The sequence below is a fragment of the Psittacula echo genome (assembly GCF_963264785.1).
Source record: "Psittacula echo genome assembly, chromosome: 6".
Classification (NCBI taxonomy): domain Eukaryota; kingdom Metazoa; phylum Chordata; class Aves; order Psittaciformes; family Psittacidae; genus Psittacula; species Psittacula echo.
The window spans coordinates 5,203,681-5,222,683 of record NC_137743.1 but is presented as its reverse complement, the minus strand read 5'-3'; the positions used below and the strand labels follow the sequence as shown (position 1 = coordinate 5,222,683).

At 43.5% G+C, this 19,003-nt stretch overlaps 1 protein-coding gene across 6 annotated transcripts in view; it reads left to right on the top strand.

Moving 5' to 3' along the window:
• The first annotated feature begins 13,993 nt into the window (after nt 1-13,993).
• The window catches only part of PLEKHA1 (pleckstrin homology domain containing A1), a 40,614-nt gene continuing 35,604 nt past the window's right edge, over nt 13,994-19,003 (top strand). For all 6 annotated transcript variants that reach the window (XM_080621886.1, XM_080621884.1, XM_080621883.1 and 3 more), the window contains exon 1: nt 13,994-14,110. The gene's annotated coding sequence lies outside the window, so the exon portion shown is untranslated. The remainder of the gene's footprint in view (nt 14,111-19,003) is intronic.

The following is a 19,003-nucleotide window of genomic DNA, read 5'->3' as shown; positions in this document are numbered from 1 at the left end:
CAGTTTAGCCACTAATCATGTTTGTCACAGAGTGAAAATAAGCAACTGCAGCCTATCCTTGTGTCACACTCATTTGAAAGGTCAATTCAATCACCAGTCCATCTCCATTACCTGTAGGTTCTTGCTGAAAATCGGCAGTTTCCTCTGTATTAAGTCCTGGGCTTGGATGACAAAACCTGGCTCTAGTTTATAGGAAGAGAAAGCTTGGGGGTGTTTTTCATGACTCAGCTCTAGCACAGTGCACAAGTTTGCTAATTGCTTTTTGACTGAGGATTTTGCAAGTGGGCTTTAACTTTACAAAACCCATGAATGAGCCTAATGTAGATCATTTGTGCAACCGTACTTGTAAATCTTTATGAGTCTGCGTGCTAATCTTTACCCTCTCTGACTCTCCAGTCTATGTCCCTTCCTCCTACGCCACTCCTACACTTTGAACTTCAGCTAACAACTCTTGGCAGTCTCTGGTCCTTGCAGGTCTGACTTCTGCAGCCACCCATGCAACCCTTCTGCCTCCAGAGGGGACAAAACACAGCCTGTTTCAGAGCAAGGGATCTTATTTAATGCCATTAGATCCACACCTTGGGTATAGATTGTTCTTTGCAGGATAACTGTATTCCAAAGTGTTGGTGTTACAGCTGAAATGTTGTACAACACATGATATACATAGAGGCAGGCTCAGGCCAGAACCGATGCAGCAGTGCCATCCTGTACCTGGGTTGTGATTAATTCTGCCTTTCAGCACATGAAACATCAGCTATCAATCTCTCTCCCTTATTCTTTTACTTTAAAAACAACAGAGACACTACCTGAGATATATTATGGTGCCATAAAGGATGCCACTTATTTATTTAGAATAAATTAAATGGGGTTTAATGGAGCATGTGTTGGGCTCCAAGCCAGTGAACAGGTTCTGGTGTTCTGGGCTTCAGTGCAGATGCTCTATAATCAGAGTTTTCAGATGAAAATCCGTGTCTATTCATGGGCACTTTAAAGCTTATCTTGGCTATACCCCAGCTGCTTGAACTGCGGCCCTTTGCCTGACTCTCCCATCACTTAAGATGGGAGAAAACTGGGCTCCAGCACTAGATGAGCTTTTATTCCTGCTGCACTCCAGACACAGGGCTCTCAACATTTCATTTGCAGGCCTTGCCCATGGGAGCCAGAGCTGCCTTCTGAGAAAGTGTTTCCCACACACAGGCAGCAGGCACCACGGAGGCATTGATGGAAACATCAGAACAATGTTTGACATTGCCCCAAATCAGGGCACTGCAGCCATCACCCCTATGCTGGCCATCACAAGGGTTCCTGGGGCAGGTTTCACTCAGCACTGGGTATCCCTCCCATAAATATGGATTGGGATGTCTTAAGGGATTGAAACTTAAATATCGATTTCCTGTGTCCCTCCAAGTACTCACTGTGCTCTCCAGCAATCCCATCAGCAAGCGGATGGTGCAATGGTCAGATATGAAAAGAAGCATGTATCCAAATGGAGCCAGGCCACTGGGGAGTAAAGTCACGTAGCTATGGGAAAAACATGTGTCTGTGAAGACTTCCCTTGACTCTAGCACACACATTCTGCCCGTTGTAAACTGTCTTTTTATATAACTTGACCTAACAACATCTGCAAAATTCTTGCCTTTTTGAAACTGCTATGAATAGGTCACTGTTTATTTCTGATTAAGCCTGATTCATTTATCATTCTGGTCAGGCTTTCATTCCTCTAAATAGATTTAGTCTCAAGATTCTTAGTATTGAAAATACATGTTTCATAGTAATTCTGAGGTCAAGAAAACAGTCAGCCCAAGACCGTGTGCACATTTCTACAGCTTAAAGCTTATTTTTTGCTTGCTAAAGAAAAAAAAAATAGCAGTGTGCTTGCACTAAATCACAATTTTGAAAGGAAATTTAAGGCAATCATTTCTGTAGAGGCTTTAGCAGTTGGCTGAGTATTTACATGCAAACTGTGCCTAGAGACAGTTCAATAAACCCCCTGTTCAATTTGTCATATAATTCTAACAATGACATATTGTAGAAAATGTAGAACATTAAGGGATAGCAGTTAGTAGATATTTGTGTACCTAGTAAGCTCTCAATCTCACACACATAATTTTTCACATGTTCATACACAGAAGCCAATTTTAAAACAGAATTAAGGCTAAAATACCTTTTATCAGAACCTGCGGGCTAATTAAGGTCAAATTTGCAAGAGCCCAAGGCATCCCAAAGATAATGACATCCCTGCCTATATGATAAAAGTTGGCAGGGGATAGTGAGAAGAGATGTGTGTTGGGATGCTGGTGGTGAGGACATGTGGTCCTTGGCTGCCCCCCCCATGGGACAGCCAGGAGGACATGGGAACCCCGCAGTGGGTGGAGGTAAAGGTCAGACACAAATATGTAAGCTGGATTACTTGGCCATGTAGAAAACAACTTGTTTCTTTGCAAAGTTTCCACTCGAGGCTTTGACCTGGTGGTTTCTGTGTATTTCCCAAGTTAATTTTCCTTCCTGCTGCGGCACCAGGTAACCCCAAGGGATGCCCCAGGAGGGGAGCTGCAGGTTGAGCCTGCTGTGGGATGCACGCAGGGATGAGCTAGGAGGTGCTCCAAGGGCTCAAGGGACTCCATACCCAGTCCCAGCCTGTGGCCATTTCACAGGTTTCTACTCTAGCTGGTGTAAAGCCAAGTGAGCACATCACTTCTCCAACTGGTGTTGGACTAATTTTGGCCTGACGATGGAGGTGAAAACAGAGCTTCCTCTTCTCTGCACAGCTGCGCTCTGATCTGGTTATGATTTCATCTGTATTTCTAGAAATCCAGACGTTTCCAGAAATATCTGACTATGTCATAATCTAACTAATAACTAATCTCTTCATGGCTTTTCAGCATCTCCACCAGTTCCTACCGCTCAACCTGTTTGTTAAAATTAGCAAAACATTACATAAAGGCTAAGGCAGTTTTGACCCCTTGCAGTTCTGTCATGCTGGTGTTGTGTTAAGTGAGTTCAGCTGAAGGGTGTTTTAATGAACACAAACTAAACTAACCTTCCAAGAAAGGTCTGTGGGCAAGGGTGGGAAGTTGCAAGAAACATGAGGTAGCTGCTCGGAGAATGCAGACAGATGTCGGAGACATTTCTCTATTTGTAAACAAACAAACAGCCTGACAGTCAAACCGGGCCAGTCTGGTGGAAAATATCAAAGTCATGACCTCCATCCAATGACAGAAAACAGATTACACTCACTGGTACTCGCCGTTTTCCGCATCTTTGGGTACATAGTGCTGGTTTTATGAGGCTCTCCAGGGGAGATGAACTGAAGTGACCATGCTAGGTTCCAGTGGGGTTTTGCCATTTCACCATCACCATCTGAAAGGGGACAACCGAGTCTCCATTTGGTTTTGTTTTCTTCCTGGTAAACTCCTGGCTTTAGGTCTGCTCCGTAAGTTCCTTTTGTTTATTTTTTTTTTACTTCTCCCTGCCCTTTTCCTTTCCTCTCCTATTTTACCATTTCATAGAATCCCAGACTGGTTTGTGTTGGAAGGGATCATAGAATAGTTAGGGTTGGAAAGGACCTTAAGATCATCCAGTTCCAACCCCCCTGCCATGGGCAGAGACACCTTCCACTAGAGCAGCTTGCTCCAAGCCCTGTATCCAACCTGGCCTTGAACACTGCCAGGGATGGGGCAGCCACAGCTTCAATTTCTGTTTACTTTTCCTCTGGGCAACAGAGCTGGTGCAGGGCCTGGAGCACAGTGTGATGGGGAACGGCTGAGGGACTTGGGGGATGCAGTCTGGAGAAGAGAAGGCTCAGGGGGGAGCTTGCTGCTCCCTACAACTGCCTGAGAGGAGGATGGAGCCAGGAGAGTGCTGGGCTCTGCTCCCACATAACAAGAGAGAACAAGAGGAAACGGCCTCAAGCTGCACCAGGAAAGCTTTAGATGGAGCTGAGGAACAATTCCTTCCCCAAAGGGTGCTCAGGCATTGGCACAGGCTGCCCAGGGCAGGGCTGGAGTCACCGTCCCTGCAAGTGTTCACACACCGTGTACACAAGGCCCTCAGTGCCATGGGTTAGTGGTGGCCTTGGCAGTGCTGGGGTAAGGGTTGGACTTCATGATCTTAAAGGTCTTTTCAAACCTGGTTGATTCTATGGTTCTGTGTTCAGCTCTCTAAATCCCTTAAAGCTCTACATTTTCACTTTTTAAAACTAATCCTTAATCCAGCACTGTTATTTGCACATACATTTGTTTAAGCAGTTGAGCCTAATGTACCACTTCTCATTAGCTGAATCATATTCCCCAGATGCAAATAGGCCCATAGCCTATTGCAAACATGAAAAATATTATATATGTTTTAATATAGCCTTCCATGTGGTTGAATTAGCTTATTATACATAACTCAACCAGGTGCAGTTGCCTAGTCTTGCCTTTAGTTCTGCTGAGGAATAGCCTCATTGTGCTACAGCCCCGTCCTGGTCAGTGCCACATGGATTTGCCGACAAAGAAATAAACATTTATGATAACATACTTCCCATTTTGATTTCAGATGCCTTGCTCCCTTCCAAGTGATGGTGTTCAGAGGTGAGATTTGGAAGTGGGATATATAGAGATTTTGCAAACAGAAATCCTTTTTGCACATCTGATTTTTCGTGTGTCCGGTTTTATCGTGGTGACTTAACAAAGGTGGTGTATTTGTGAATAAGTGTGCAGCCAGGACACTTTTGTTTCCCTACTCTATGTGCCTAAAAGTGGTGACTTGAAATCATATCCTAGCTTTTTCACAGTCTCACCGTGATCCCAAACTCCCCTGCCTGCTGCCTTGCTGCTCAGATGACAGTGGAGGTGCTCCAGTGGGAAAGTCTTCATTGTCACCACTGGGGACTTTCAGTCCCATTTCTCCAGCTGCCCCAGTCACCTTCCTCTGGGATAACACCACCTTCCCTGCCAGTAATCCATCCCCTGCCCTCCTTGCAGTGACTCACTGCTGTCCACAGGAAGAAACTGAATCACAATCTCAGCAACTTCTGCTGACCCCGTTTACAGCCCACAACACAAACACGGGCGGCAGACCAAAGCGGAGGTGGAAAGCCGAGCTTTTCGTGAAGCAAGCACATTGTGGGACCCTGGAAAGAAAGATCTGTTTGCGCGGTGCTCGCTCTGGCATGCCTGTGCTTGCAGGCGCTGCATTCCCGAGGGAAGCTGGGTTCCTGCGGGGACAGGAGCCAGAGCCGGGACGGGAGCCGCGTGGGAAGCCGGCTGCTCCGTTCCTTTCTTTGATAAAGTGGTGGTTTGAGTCCACCTATGAAAGAACCCCTTCTGCGGGCTTTGTTTTGGCAAGGCTGCTCTGTAAAAGTAAATTCAGCTCCTTGCTTTGTAATCTGGGGTGATTTAAAATCTCTTTGTGCTTTCTGAAGTTGGAATAATTAAAATGATGCTGGCAAACAGGAGAGGCGATATGTAGCAAAAGCCAAGTTTCAGGCTAGAGGCAATCTGCATGTGCCTGGGATCTGCCTGATGAATAAAATGAAGCTAAAGGAGGACAAGTTAGTGGGGTTATAACAGGTAAGGAGGTTTAAACCCAAATGATTGCTTTGTATGAAGAAAAAAGAGGCACCATTTTTGCTTTTTTGGGCTAGGACCCATGCAGATAAGATAGAGCCCCTTGCTCTGCAGAGGGACAGAGCTGCTGATACCCTGCTGCATCTATAGGGATGGTACGGGAGCTATATGAACAGAGTGCTGAAGCACAGCTGGCTGAAGCCAGCTTGGTCACAGATGCCCCCATTACAGACACCTCCATTGCACACACCCCCGTTACAGGCACCCCAAGTACAGACAGCCCCGTTACAGGCACCCACAGTACAGACACCCCTATTACAAGAGGAGAGCTCAACAAAGGATGCGACTGCACTCATCCCTCAAGTTCAGACCTTGCTACAAAGACAAAGCCTTGGGGGAATTCAGAGGGTACTTTTTTTGTTGTTTACTTAGCTTGTGGGAGTTTAATGTTTAATCGCTGCAGAGGAGTGAGTGGGTTAGTCATGTAATTGTTAGCCATCATTTCTGCCTTTTTTCCTTCTGTCCTTTGTTCTTCCTTATCGCGGCTTTTGCATTTTGTGGACTAAACCGGCTTCCTATCACAGCCCGCTAGTCCTTGATTTCTTAGTAAACAGCATTTTTATGGCATTAACAGGAGTGTCTTCATTTAAAAAGCTTAAATGAAGGGCATAGGAGTCCTTAACCTCAAAGGCTCCCTAACCTCAAAGGAGGCGGATGCTTCCCCAGCAGACAGGCATGGGTCCAGGCTGTGAGTACCACTGCTCCTGCAGATCAAAGAGCCATAACATGATCCCAGGCTTCTCCCAGGAGAAGCAGTGTTGAAACTCCCCTGTCTCCATTGCTAATTTCTCAAATGAAAGAGGTGCAAAATGATAAATGACCGTATAACTCTAAACAAGGGATCCATTTGCTGAGTGAATGAAACACTTTTTTATCCACTAGCCTCAAAGTGTAAAACAAGTTCCAGGCTTGGAAGTTGGTAGATAAGCATGTCACTACTTGCAACCACATAAGGCAACCCCGCAGGGCTGTTCCCTATAGGGCAGATTTGTGTCCCAGTGTGGCTTGGGGCTGCTCCCCAGGTTCACCTCTGCTCTCTCCCAACATGTGCCATGAGAAACATAGACTCATAGAATCCCAGAGTGGTTTGTGTTGGAATGGACCTCAAAGCTCATCCAGTTCCAACCCCCTGCCATGAGCAGGGACACCTTTCACTAGACCAAGTGTCCTCAATTGCTCAAAATGCCACAGAGCAGACCAATGCACCTTGTGGAATTGCCAGGAGGGATCAGGAGAAACAAAACTCCAGTCCCCTTACCATGGAAATAGGGTCTCTAGCTTTGAAATATGAAGCTACCTGCCTAACTTAGATAAATTATGGCTGGATGATCACGGTAGTTTGACAGCAAAGGTAGCATTAGGCATGAGAACATCTGTCACCATCTGTCTGCTTTAGGATGACAGATTGCAGGGAGCAGAGACGCCGACGTTGCCACTGGCTGAGCAGAGCTGCAGATGACCTGGCAATGCTGCTGTTTACACAACCCCTTGAAGCTATTGCCACAACCTGTGGAGCTGGTTTTAGCAAGAGTGGAAAATCAGCGGAGAGAAAGGCAATGCTGAAAAGCCAGACAAGCTAGAGCAGTATCTGGAGCAGTGCTGAGTGTGTTGTCAGTTAAATCATTTTTAGCAGTGGTCCAAATTCATCCATGTTCAGCTCTGGGTGTATGTTGATGGCTACAGGGCTTGGAAAAAGGGCTCCAGAGCAAAACTATCTCCTAAAACATCCTTGGTGGCCAAGAAGAAGAGGCCACAATTACCCCTGTGCCCTGTGGTAGATACTCTGCCACGTGCACAGGGGCTAATATCTCAATGCAAAACCCCATTCCCCACCTTGGAACTGGCACTGGCTCTGGGTCCACCACATCAGCAGTTCAGGGTGGCTTCTGGATAGGTACTGTTGGCAACAGGATTTTATGGATAGTGTCATAACTGCATTGTTGCCATGAAGACATAATAAAAAAGCCTTATTCTTGCACTGAATTCAATGAAAGTGTAAATCCTAGAGAGAATGAAATAAAGATACAAGTAGTTTAAATTGCCAAGATTCCAGCTGGGCAGCTTTTGATGATATTTGCAATCAGTTCACATCAGTAACTCATTGCCTGCAATGTGCAAAGACTTTGTCTTCTTATATTAAAAATTAGAGCAGTTTGAAGTTAAATGCACTTAGATTCAGTTGAGTTTGGGACCAAATTTCTGGTTGTTTTAATCCCAAAGGTCAATTTTAATCTTTCCACCAATGTCAATAAAAAGTGACATTACTGAGGCAGCAGAGATTGCAGGAGGACACAACAGGAGGTATAAAAAGCAAATCATGCTGGGCAATACTGGGAGCTCCTCAGACGCAATGAGGTAGGAAAACTGGGATTGTTCTAGAAGGATGACAGGCATCACCCAAGTAAGTTAGAGGAGTGATTAGGGATGAAATGATCTCAGTTCTTCTGCTCAGAAACCAATCTAAGGTGTTACAAATTTTTTTTGCTGGAGATGTAAAACAGCAGTCAGGGAACAACCTGGGAAGGAGACACCAATGGGCTAAAAAGCCAGAATTTGGGAATGTCACCAGAACTTCATGATTTCACACATTTTCTAAATCTGAATATCAAAAGATTTTTGCATTATTTCCAGATACTCTGAAATGGCAACCAAAGTTTCTATTTTCTTTTTGAAACGTAGGCACAGAGTTGTTATGTTTGTTATCTGTGGTTGTATAATGTAATACAGTGGATTTTACAGAGATATCCTTATCTTTTAGCAGTACTTTAATAATTGCTTTTTTATTTTGTTTTATAAGCTTAAAAGTTACAATGTTAGCTGTTAACCAAGGGTCGCCGTACACTTCAATTCTTGTCCATTTTTTAACAGCCACCAATATCATTTACCAATATATATTATATAAATATATATATTTACCAATATATCATTTAGCAATGACATTTCACCAATATCATATTCCCAGCCCTACAAATTGCTCCTGGACTACAGAAAAGAAGAAAGTGCCTTGCTTTTCAGAGTAAAAGATGTTTCAAGCATGTATCCTTAAGGCTTACACAACTGGCACATCAATCTTGAACCAGGAAAAGCTGTGTTCTCCATGCTGAAGGCAATGCTGAGTTTTGCCCCCAAAGGAGAACAGCTCCTGCTATGCCTCAACATGTCCCTGGTCTAGTGGAAGGTGTCCCTGCCTGTGGCAGGGGGTTGGAACGGAATGCATTTTCAGGTCCTTTCCAACCCAAATCATTCCAGGATTCTATGATTACTGATTTTTAGATTGTTGCTACTTGGATCTCCACCTGCAGATCCTTGGTCTAAGCCTCTGCCATTTATGTGGGCATCCTGATGGGGACTGCTCCATGCTGAAGGAGCACATCCATAAGTGGATACTGACAAGAGGGGCACAAACAGTGGGACTTTCATTGCCTGACACATTGCCTCAACCTGCCACCAGGCATGGCCAGATGGAGAAGCCCAGAGTGCCATGACCAAGGAATTCCCCAGCATGGGAAGTATTAGCCACAGTTAAGTCAGAAGGGTGTGCCAAGGGCAGGGCATTGCAACGTACTTTGGGATCTTGCTATAACTGAATGAAATCTTTCTTACTTTCACCCATCCTTGACTGTGACTGTCACTCCGAGACTCAAAGCTGTTACGGTGAAGTATAATGTTATGGCTCCAGGTAAAAGTAGAACCATCTGCTTTGCTCTGCGGTATGCTATATAATATAAATGTAAATTATCTCTGTAATATAATGCATAGTGAAGAATTAATTTAATAGTGTATCTCATTACCTCTGTCTCATATTCAGCATGCTTCAATAGGGTCTCACTTCTTCTAATAATAAACCATGTTTACACTGTTGTATACCTTCACGCATAGATCTCAGATCCTTCACAAGAGGTGTATATTGCTAAGCCCAGGCACAGACAGAAGCAAAGCACCATCCTGAGCTAAGTGGCTGCAACCACTATGCAAGCTGAAAGCCCTCCAGGCAGTTTGCATATATTTCAGGGGAGAATACGCCCTTTTCTGAAGAAGATTAAGCTCTCCTCTTTTAAGCTTTGGAATGAAAGAGATAGTCCCCAACTGAACAAAACATTTCACACTCTTTATTGCAAAGACACTGTGCTTTAAAGACGATTCACAATTTTTTTACTGTGGAATGGTTTTGGGCTAATGCAGAATAAGGGGGGAAAGGGCTTTTTGCTTTTCAGTAATAAACTTTATATCGAAAAACGATGGAAGGAAAATAAAAATTCACTGTTTGATGGAAAATGAAGAATCATCATATGTATATTAGCCTAATGCTATGCACATAAGAATGAGGAAAACAACTGCAACATAAGAATATTAAACTCCTACTGCTAACGAACTCCAAGTGTTTAAATATGACTTTCAGGGCAGTGGAGTACTTAAAAGGCTGAGAAATTACTTCATCATTGTGTATCAGCACTTAAACACAGCAATTACATCAGGGTGCTTTTCTACCTCAGTATCACATTAATAACAAGATCCAGTGACTGACAGCTGAAGCTGAATGAATTCACCCTCCATGTGAGATTAAATTTCCAGGCACTGTCAACGTAATTACATCAGAAGAGATGAAGTTTTGGCTCTCACTTTGAGGCTGCATATTGCAAATATTCTTTTGAATTAAACTCTGTGCTTATACGTGCAGGGATTTTAATGCTTCTGCTCCTCTCCTCCCTCTGGGAGGTGTGAAGAGGTTTGTCTGTGTTGCCCTCAAGACGCCCATCACACACATGGTTTCACTCTAAGGCAATAACTGTAGGGAAACCTCCTTCTGCAGCGCTTTAGCTAATCACCTGCAGGGATGGAGAGGACGGAGTTTACCCATTAGCTACTGATGGCTCAGGGATCAGTGTTACCTTCTTACGCTTCAGAAACTGTCTGTAACTGGAGAGTGTACTCCCGAGGTGGAGAAGACAGCCTCATTTCTTAGAGTCTATCCTAGCGTCTACCTAGAGTCTATCTAGAGTCATGTGTTTGAAGTCACAGCAACCAGCAACCCAGGGGTGTGAAGGGAGGTTCTTTCCCAGGCCCTATTGACAGGAACCTCGAAGGTCTTTTGTGTACCTCTACGTTATGGCAAATAATTTATTAGTTAATATTACCTAATCAATCACTGCAGAAAACTCAGACATTCATCCTCTGGGATAAACTTTAATGACTGAATAGCTTTCCTTGGTTGCTAACGCCGAAGGTGTCAGCAGAGTAATGACCTTGCCTGCTCATAGCCTCTAAGAAAAGTAGTCCCATTGAGTCAGCAACGCCCCTCTTAAAATAGTGCACAGGAGGCATACTGCATGTGGATGGAATTTGCAATATTGAAACCATAAAAAAAAGAATATAGTGAAAGCATTTTCCTCTACACTTAGTAATTCACTGGCCAGGCTTTTTCCTGTTTTCCACTGTAACATAACTATTAGTTTTAACAAAACCGTTTTGTCTAAGGCAGAATTAATTTCTTTAGAGCAATGAAGTGAGGTTTTGTTCACAGCTCTTTATTTCTGCCTATGTATAAAGTTGCTGAACTTCCTCTGCTGGGTAAAATTACCCATCATGAAAATACAACTAGAAAAGTTAAGAACTGGGATATTTTGGAATTGTTGAGTATTTCTGCTTCGTTGACATAACATGCAAGATGTGATATTATATATGGGGTATATATGTGATATGCATGTTTACATCTGTGTATTTGCATATACGTATATATATACACATATTACATATTACATATATGCATATTACATATGTATACATATTTATATATATTACATATATATACGTATGTGTATATATATACATATTACTCCTTTGGGTATTACTTTTACACACATATGTTCTACTGGGAGTTTCCATACCTTGTGAAACAAACGCTTGTTCTTAAATGTGTGTATTGCCACAGGTCACCCACCAAATGTTATTTATTATAGCCTATATTTTGAGTAACTGGAATCCCAGCAGGAATCAATGTCCAAACTCACTTACCCATTTCAGTGATGAGAATAACAAGTAGCTCCTGAGTAAATGATCGGTACAGAAGGGGCCTGCCAATATTTTTTTGCCAGGCATGAAGACTGGTGTGAGAATACCTGCCAGCTTTTGAGAACTATGAATAGAGACAACTGGAGAGGAAATGAGTGCCTGTCTCAGAGTTCTGCTGGAATACCCTGGGCTCCGAGCCAAGCTCTAAATTGCAGGCAGTGGCACTGCATGGGGCAGAAGTGCAGACTTTCTGCCTGAAAGTTTTGAGACATTGCAGGGTAGGTAAAAAATAGATTTTGTCCTTTGTAATCTTTGCACACCTACTTCATACTGCAGAAGAATGGGAAAGCAGCCACATGATCTCATGCCTTCAGAGCTGAAGTGTACCTGTTTGTCACCACAATGTCTTTCAACTGCTACATTTGCACACTTCACAGAAAGGAATACTAAAAAATATAGAATTGCTTCAAAGTCCTGCTGAAAGTAAGCTTGGCTTTAAATCGAGGCATTAGGCATGATTATATTTATTTTTCTATGCACAAAGATTGATACCCAAAGGGTTTAGGGCTGAGATGTACCCTGTTGGGCTCACCCACACTCTCTGTGCAACTCATAGGGGAAAATCCATGTTGGTGGCAGCTGACTTCTCCATCTCACATTGGTTTGTGGTTGAGCTCTTAATCTTTTGGCTCACCACATGCATAGTTCATGAGTATATTTTTGCCAACAGTGCAGCTTACAGAATCTGGCTATTTTAAAGAGTTTGTATGTCATCTTCAGCAAATATAGTCCATTCTGTAGTTAATTGTCTCCTTGCTAAATTGCAAACATGGGAAGAATTAGGCCACCCCAAAAGGAAGGTCGTACTGGTCTTCCATGATGGAAACTATGGTAAACTACAATATGTCTGCTACCTGATTCCAGCGAAATAGGTCTAAGGGAGGTGTCCCTGCCCATGGCAGGAGGTTGGAACTAGATGATCTTAAGGTTCTTTTCAACACAAACCATTCTATGATTCTATGGATATATTCCCCCTTTTAAATTAAATCATCTCCTTTTTTCCTCCTTTCCTGAGCCCTATTATCATAGCTCATGGTTATTCAGACCTTGTCTGGGAGGCTGGAGAAAGTCAAGACATAGCAGTGGTTTTCATGTGCCACCTTCTGCACATGCATCGTGAAAAGGCTTTTGATTGCACGGCTTTTGGACTGCAAAAGGGGCATCTCCTTTCTGCAGGGGGCCCTTCCCCGTGCAGTGCAAGGGCAGGCCACATCCTGCAGGCGCTCAGTGAGCTGGTTCTGTCAGAAATGTCAGCTCGGGACCTAAGCGGGGGAAGGATGCGGTGCCGGCTACTGTTAATTGTGTTACATTAACTCCAGTACAACACTGTTAAGTGAAAATCATCATAGAAATGTATGAATAATTGTGAATGGAGAGCAGATTGAAAAGCTTCTGGCTCGCGCAGCTGCGGAGCGTGTGACCTCGCCAAGGTTTGAGAGGGAAAAGTTGCCATGGGAATGGTGAGGCATTGTTTGCGGCTGACTTTGGCTTTTATTGTTGTGCCCTGATTACAGCTTTTGTTTCGTTGTGAAGTACGGCTGTGAAACGCCAGCTTGAAACAAAGATGTATTGACAGGCAACAGCCGAGTTCAAATGATTTTTATATTTAGGGATATCATGAATCAAGGAACAGTCGGAAGGGACCTTAAAGCTAATCCAGTTCCAGCCCCCTGCCACGGGCAGGGACACCTTCCACTAGAGCAGCTTGCTCCAAGCCCCTGTGTCCAACCTGGCCTTGAACACTGCCAGGGATGGGGCAGCCACAGCTTCTCTGGGCACCCTCTGCCAGTGCCTCAGCACCCATATCACTGTTTTAAACTAGGAAAAAACCCCTCTATTTCAGAAACTACTAAGAATAAACTTAGTATACGCTTAGAAGAGAAGTTAAGTTCCCATTAAAACTGGTTAAATACCATTACTGCAAATTGCTGTTTGCCGCCAGGACCACAGTGACTGACGGCAAAAAGCTCTGAGGCAGCACTAGCCAAACCTTCTGTGAGGGGAGAAGTGTAGGGGAAGAGCCTCCACTAACCCCAGCTGCTAATTCCTTTCCTGCTGGTCCCTCTCCATTAAATTAAATATGAAAATCAAAGTAATTAGTTTCAAAGCTGCGAAAGGGAGCGTGAGAGGCCATCTGACTACAGCTCCCATCAGGCATTGCGCCCCCCGCACTACATTTCCCAGAAGACAACGCGGCGCAGCAGTGCCCGGGGGCGGGGCCTCGACGCATGCGCAAGGTGGGGTGAGGCGGGGCGGGGGCTTCGGCCGTGTCGCCGCGGTCAGTGGTGGCGGCGAAGTTTGTTCGGAGGGAGAAGGGGCGGGCGGAGAAAGGGTCGGGCAGGACCGAGCCGGGCTGGGAGCACGGCAGGAGGCGGCGGGTCCCTGAGGGCCCGGCTCTCCTCACGGGGGCTCCTGGACTGCCCTGGACTCCAGTAAGTGCCTGGGCCCGGGGCGGCAGCGCTGAGGCGGGGCCGGGGGGCTGAGGCGGCGGCTCGGGGGCTGGGGCGTCCCGGCCAGGCCCTGTGGTTTGATGCGCTTCCTTCCGCGGCTGCCTGGTGTTTGACCGGGCAGGGCACTGTCCCGTTCCCTCGACGCCTCTGCCTTTGTGTAGCTCGTCGGCCGTAACCGCTTCGTGCTTTTTCTTTCCCTCCTCCCGCTCCTTTTTCTTCCTTTTCGTTTTCCCTCTACGCCGCCTTGGCGTGGGGGCTTCACCTCGGGGCAGTGTATAGGAGGCCGTGGCATAATTGCCCTGGTAATGCAGTCCGGGCTCTGTCACATCGCCAGAGGTAAGAGGATGATCTCATTATCCCTAATAAATACATATAGTATTTTCTTCTCCTCTCTTCTTCTCAACTTCGGTCTTTGAGCATGATGGGAAGGAGCGATCTTATCTGGGCAGAGCCCTGCAGTGATGGTGCCTGGGAGGGTGTGGGCTCCCCGAGCACCCTGCTTGCCAGTCCGGGCCTCTCTCGGTTGTGCTCCCGTTTGGTGTTGAAATCTCAACCTGCGGCTTCAGGGAGAGCTGAGTGTGATTGAGACAGCTAACTCTGAGTGTTGCTACTGTTTCCTCACCTCTCAAAGGCTCTGGTTCTGACGAGGGCTGCTTTGCAAAGCTGTTGCCTGTGCTGTCGATGCAAGCCTGAGCCTCAGTTGTGTTTTAGCTTAGTTGTAACGTGCGCTGGTTGTTTGCTGAAACAAAGTGTCTTTAAATGGATAACTTGACTATAAATGAATGTTAAACTGTAACTGATGTTGTTATATTAGCAGTTTTTAGCACGTGTGAAATTCCAGATAGGTAGTTAACATACTATTAACCTAATACAGACTTATATGCTGTATTGTGCAGTTCCCTTAGGTGTAACTAATGCATAACCTTCATAAAAGGCATTGTATTATTGCATAAAGTGTTTTCAAAATAACATCAAGAGGACAGCAGTTTCTCTTTGAGGAATAGGCTCCTCTTTAGAGGCCTTTCTTAAATAAAGGTCTGGTTTTCACTAATCAGTGTACTATTTCAGTTTATAAACAAGCAAATAGAACAGTTTGTCTCTAAGTGGAGAAACAGTTATTAATTTGTTAGGCTGAGCATGATGAATTAGGCATGAGCAGAATAGCGCCGCTTATCTGAGTAAAGCTGAGAGGGAGAATGACTTCTTTCTGTTTTAGATCCTTAAAAGCTAGATCTCTCCATGCTTCACCTTTTTATAAAAGCACAGTACTTTTACAGAGACAACCCTGTATATAGTAAGCTGAATAGCATCAGCTCTTTCGTTGCCTTCTGGCAAATTGCTTACTTTACTAAAAGAGGCCATAATGTCTGTAAAGATACATTTTCTGTTCTCTTCCTATTCCCCAATTTCATATATGAGGTTGGAAGACAGAGCCATGGTTGTTCACACAGCTTGGCCCTAGGAGGTGCCAGGACTAGCTTTTCACTGTTGAATCCAGCAGAGTTTGGGTTTTTTCTTTGATTTGTCCCCTTCCTTCTTATATTTGGGCTGTGTTAATTATGATGCAGCACACAGTCCTTGCTGAAATGGAACTGTGCATGGCAACATTGGCTGGTTGCTCTATCATGAGTTATTCTCTCTTAATGAATTTACTATACTGTGTTTTTAAGGATGTAGTTTTTAAATACTTTTGTATTTTAAATGGTTTTGGTTTGAAAGTACTTACATGAAGTATGATGAAGTCTTGTATCAGTTTATTTCATAACTGGGTTACAGGTGCAACTCACAAGCAAATTCAGTAGTCCTTGAGAAGGTCCAAATCCAATTGTGCATAGGAAGACTTCTTTTAAGTTTTATCACTGGTTCTTATGAGGCTCCATGTTGGATACATTTACAGGACACTTGCTGTATTCTAGTAAGTCATAACAGTGGGTTTGGAACAATTGACTTGCCTTTTAGGTCCCTTCAGTCTCGTCTCCTATTTCTTGTTGTTATTTTTACTAGAAAGAGTAACACAAGTAGCAATACATAAAACTGTTGGGTATGTAAAGCAGAGAAGTGTAGCAGAGCTGTTTTCCTGTTTGTCAAAGGAGTAAGTGTTAAAAAGTGGGCTGAAATCTCTCATGGTAGAGAGAGATTCTCAGCCTGGTTGATATTTGAAGGAGAGCCTTTTCATTCAGGGATGAATTTAAGTGCTGATGCTACAGAAAGTGATAACTGAAGAGATAATACATGGGGGATTTGTGTATCACAGATTTCACTGAATACAAAACTGGGAGACAGCAGTAAAGCAGAACTTTGCATGACCCTCTTGTGTTATTTTTGCAGTTATTAAATATTGGTGATTTTATTTTGTTAGTGTAGAAAATTTAATTTTGAGTTAGTAAATTATTTTCCTAAGCTATTTCTTGTCTTATAACTATGGTTGACTTTATGTTCCACTGTTTAGCTGTGCATTTCAAGGACAGAAATAAAGATGCACTGTGGGTCACTGATATGTATATTGCAGTGTTTAAATGTTTCAGAGGAGCAGAGGTTTTCATATAAAGTAGAAAACAGACAAATAACCATCAGTGAATGAAGCATCTTAATGCTTCGCTCATACTCTTGCTGTGTTTATTCTTCCTCAGGAGTAGTAACTGAGTGACAGGAGACAGACGTGTGGGAAATAAGGAAGGCGCGTACATGAGGAAAAGATCTGAATGGAGGAAAAGGCCTTGGTTTTTCCAGGTAGCTGTGGCTGATTTCAGATGACAAGGGAGCTATAACAGCAGAAATAATAAAGGTTGACTGAATGTCAGAGAGTTAGTGTAGAAGAGAGGAAATGCAAAAGTCAGTTTTTATTGACTGTAACAGATTAGAAAGAACTTGAGGACATTACTGAAATGTGAACAGATCTCCACTTGTAATGCAGCCTCCACTGTGGTGTTGGACATGGCCCAAACTGCCAGGCCTGCAAAATTCTTAATCTATTTTAGTAGATTTAGAATTCCATCAATGTCTTTATTACTAAATATTTCTGGTTATTTAAGCTGACAGTTATAATAGTAAATGTAGTTCCTTCAGAATGCAGCAAGGCAGCAGAATTGGGAAGTGAGTGTGTATATTAAAGTGAGAAGTTTCCTTCCATGCTGTGGTGCATGCTTTCTCCTATCCAGCTGTACGTCAGTGTTTGTCTGAACAGCAGGATACACGAGCACGTATCTTTCTTGCAAGTTTTTTTTCCCCCATGATAATTATGAACAATAGAAACATTCTTAGAAAATACTTAATGGAGTTTGGAGCCAAATGAACCTTTGTGCAGTTGCAGTGCATAATTGTGTGAAAATACAGGATAAACTCAGTGCCAAACCATGGGAATGTAAGTAACTGGCTTTAGCATAGAACACTTAAGAAGTGGAGCAAGTGCTGTATATGTTGTCAGGAAACAAACAATGCAAGAAATACAACAGTCAGTATAAGTATTCTTTTGGTTTCGAGCCTAAATGAAACAAGACATGGCTGGAAGCATTGCTCTCAATGCTTTAGAACATTACATAAGAAACATAAATATAAAAATTCTAGAGTGCTTCTCTGCCACACAGAAATAATGTAGTTGCTTTAAAATAAGTTGCCTGCTGAAGAGGTCAGAGTATGGCTCAAGTTCAGGTTTTGAAGTTACACTTTACTGCAGAGGATGACTGAAATGGAATGAGAGATACATTTGAGCTGTGTCAAAATCTGTTTTACACTGATCTCTCAAATTAGGACTTTGAAAATGCATATATCTAAGGTCATCTTGATCCATGCTGTAGCCTAACTTTGAGAAACACTGATATGTATTCGTATATGGCTCAATTCTATAAATAACACTTTCCTCAGCACTAGGTAGAACAGCAGGGTTTTGTTGCTGTTGAGGAAGGAAGCTTGGTTCATTGTCTCTGCACTAAGCAGCATTTTCTCCCTCCAGGGACTTGCAGAAGCATCTAGAATGTGTAGGTGTTTCTTTAATCTTGGAGAAGGAACTTATTAAGCTTTCTGGTGCAGAACTGTATGAGCCACTTACTTTTAACAGATGTTATCTGCACGAGTAGGGAGTTGCAGGGCTGGTAGACATTTGTGGCATTCAACAGTTTAAACAGTTTTCAGGTTTGAACATATGCCTTAGCCTTAAAAATCTGAATAGTTTCAAGTATTTTATGTAGAAGAAAGGTGGTTCAATGGTGAGGTTGCTGCTCTGGGACTTGGGAAACAGGTTCAGCTTACTGTGTTGCCAAAAGCTTCCTGTGTGGCCTGGGACAAACTGCTTCTCTGTCCCTCTGTTCTCATACTGAAACTGCAGAGCAGTTCAGTATCTGCTCTTCATCGCACAAGTGTGACAAGGAATGTCAGTCAGGTTTTGATGTGTTCAAGTGCTGTAGTAACGTGGGGCATGCAGCTCCATTGTGGTAGGAGGGAGAGGCTGTTAGAGACTGCCCAAGGCAAAAGCCAGGGCTAACCTCATGGAGGAAGAGTAGTATCAGAAAAACAGGGAGGAGAAAAGAGTTTTGACTTGAAATTTCATGGATCACTTAAAATCAGAGATAGGAAATCCTTAAAACTTTTGGTGCACTGCATTGCTCTGTTTGTTTAACAGAGGATAAAAACAGGGTTTAAATACCTGGCAAATCTTCTCTATTATGATTCTGCCACACAGGAAACAATAGCAAAGCTGTCTGTTCCTCTTTTGGCTGTTCTCTTCTTGAGAAAGTGCTTTTAATTCCATTAAAAGCTAATTCCATACTAGCTAACCATTACATCAGTTTTGTTCATTTGTTCTTCTGGGATGATAGGCAGAATCTCTTCAATTCAGTCTGATTTGTTGACTTTTCATGTGAAAGAGATTGAGAAAAGGTA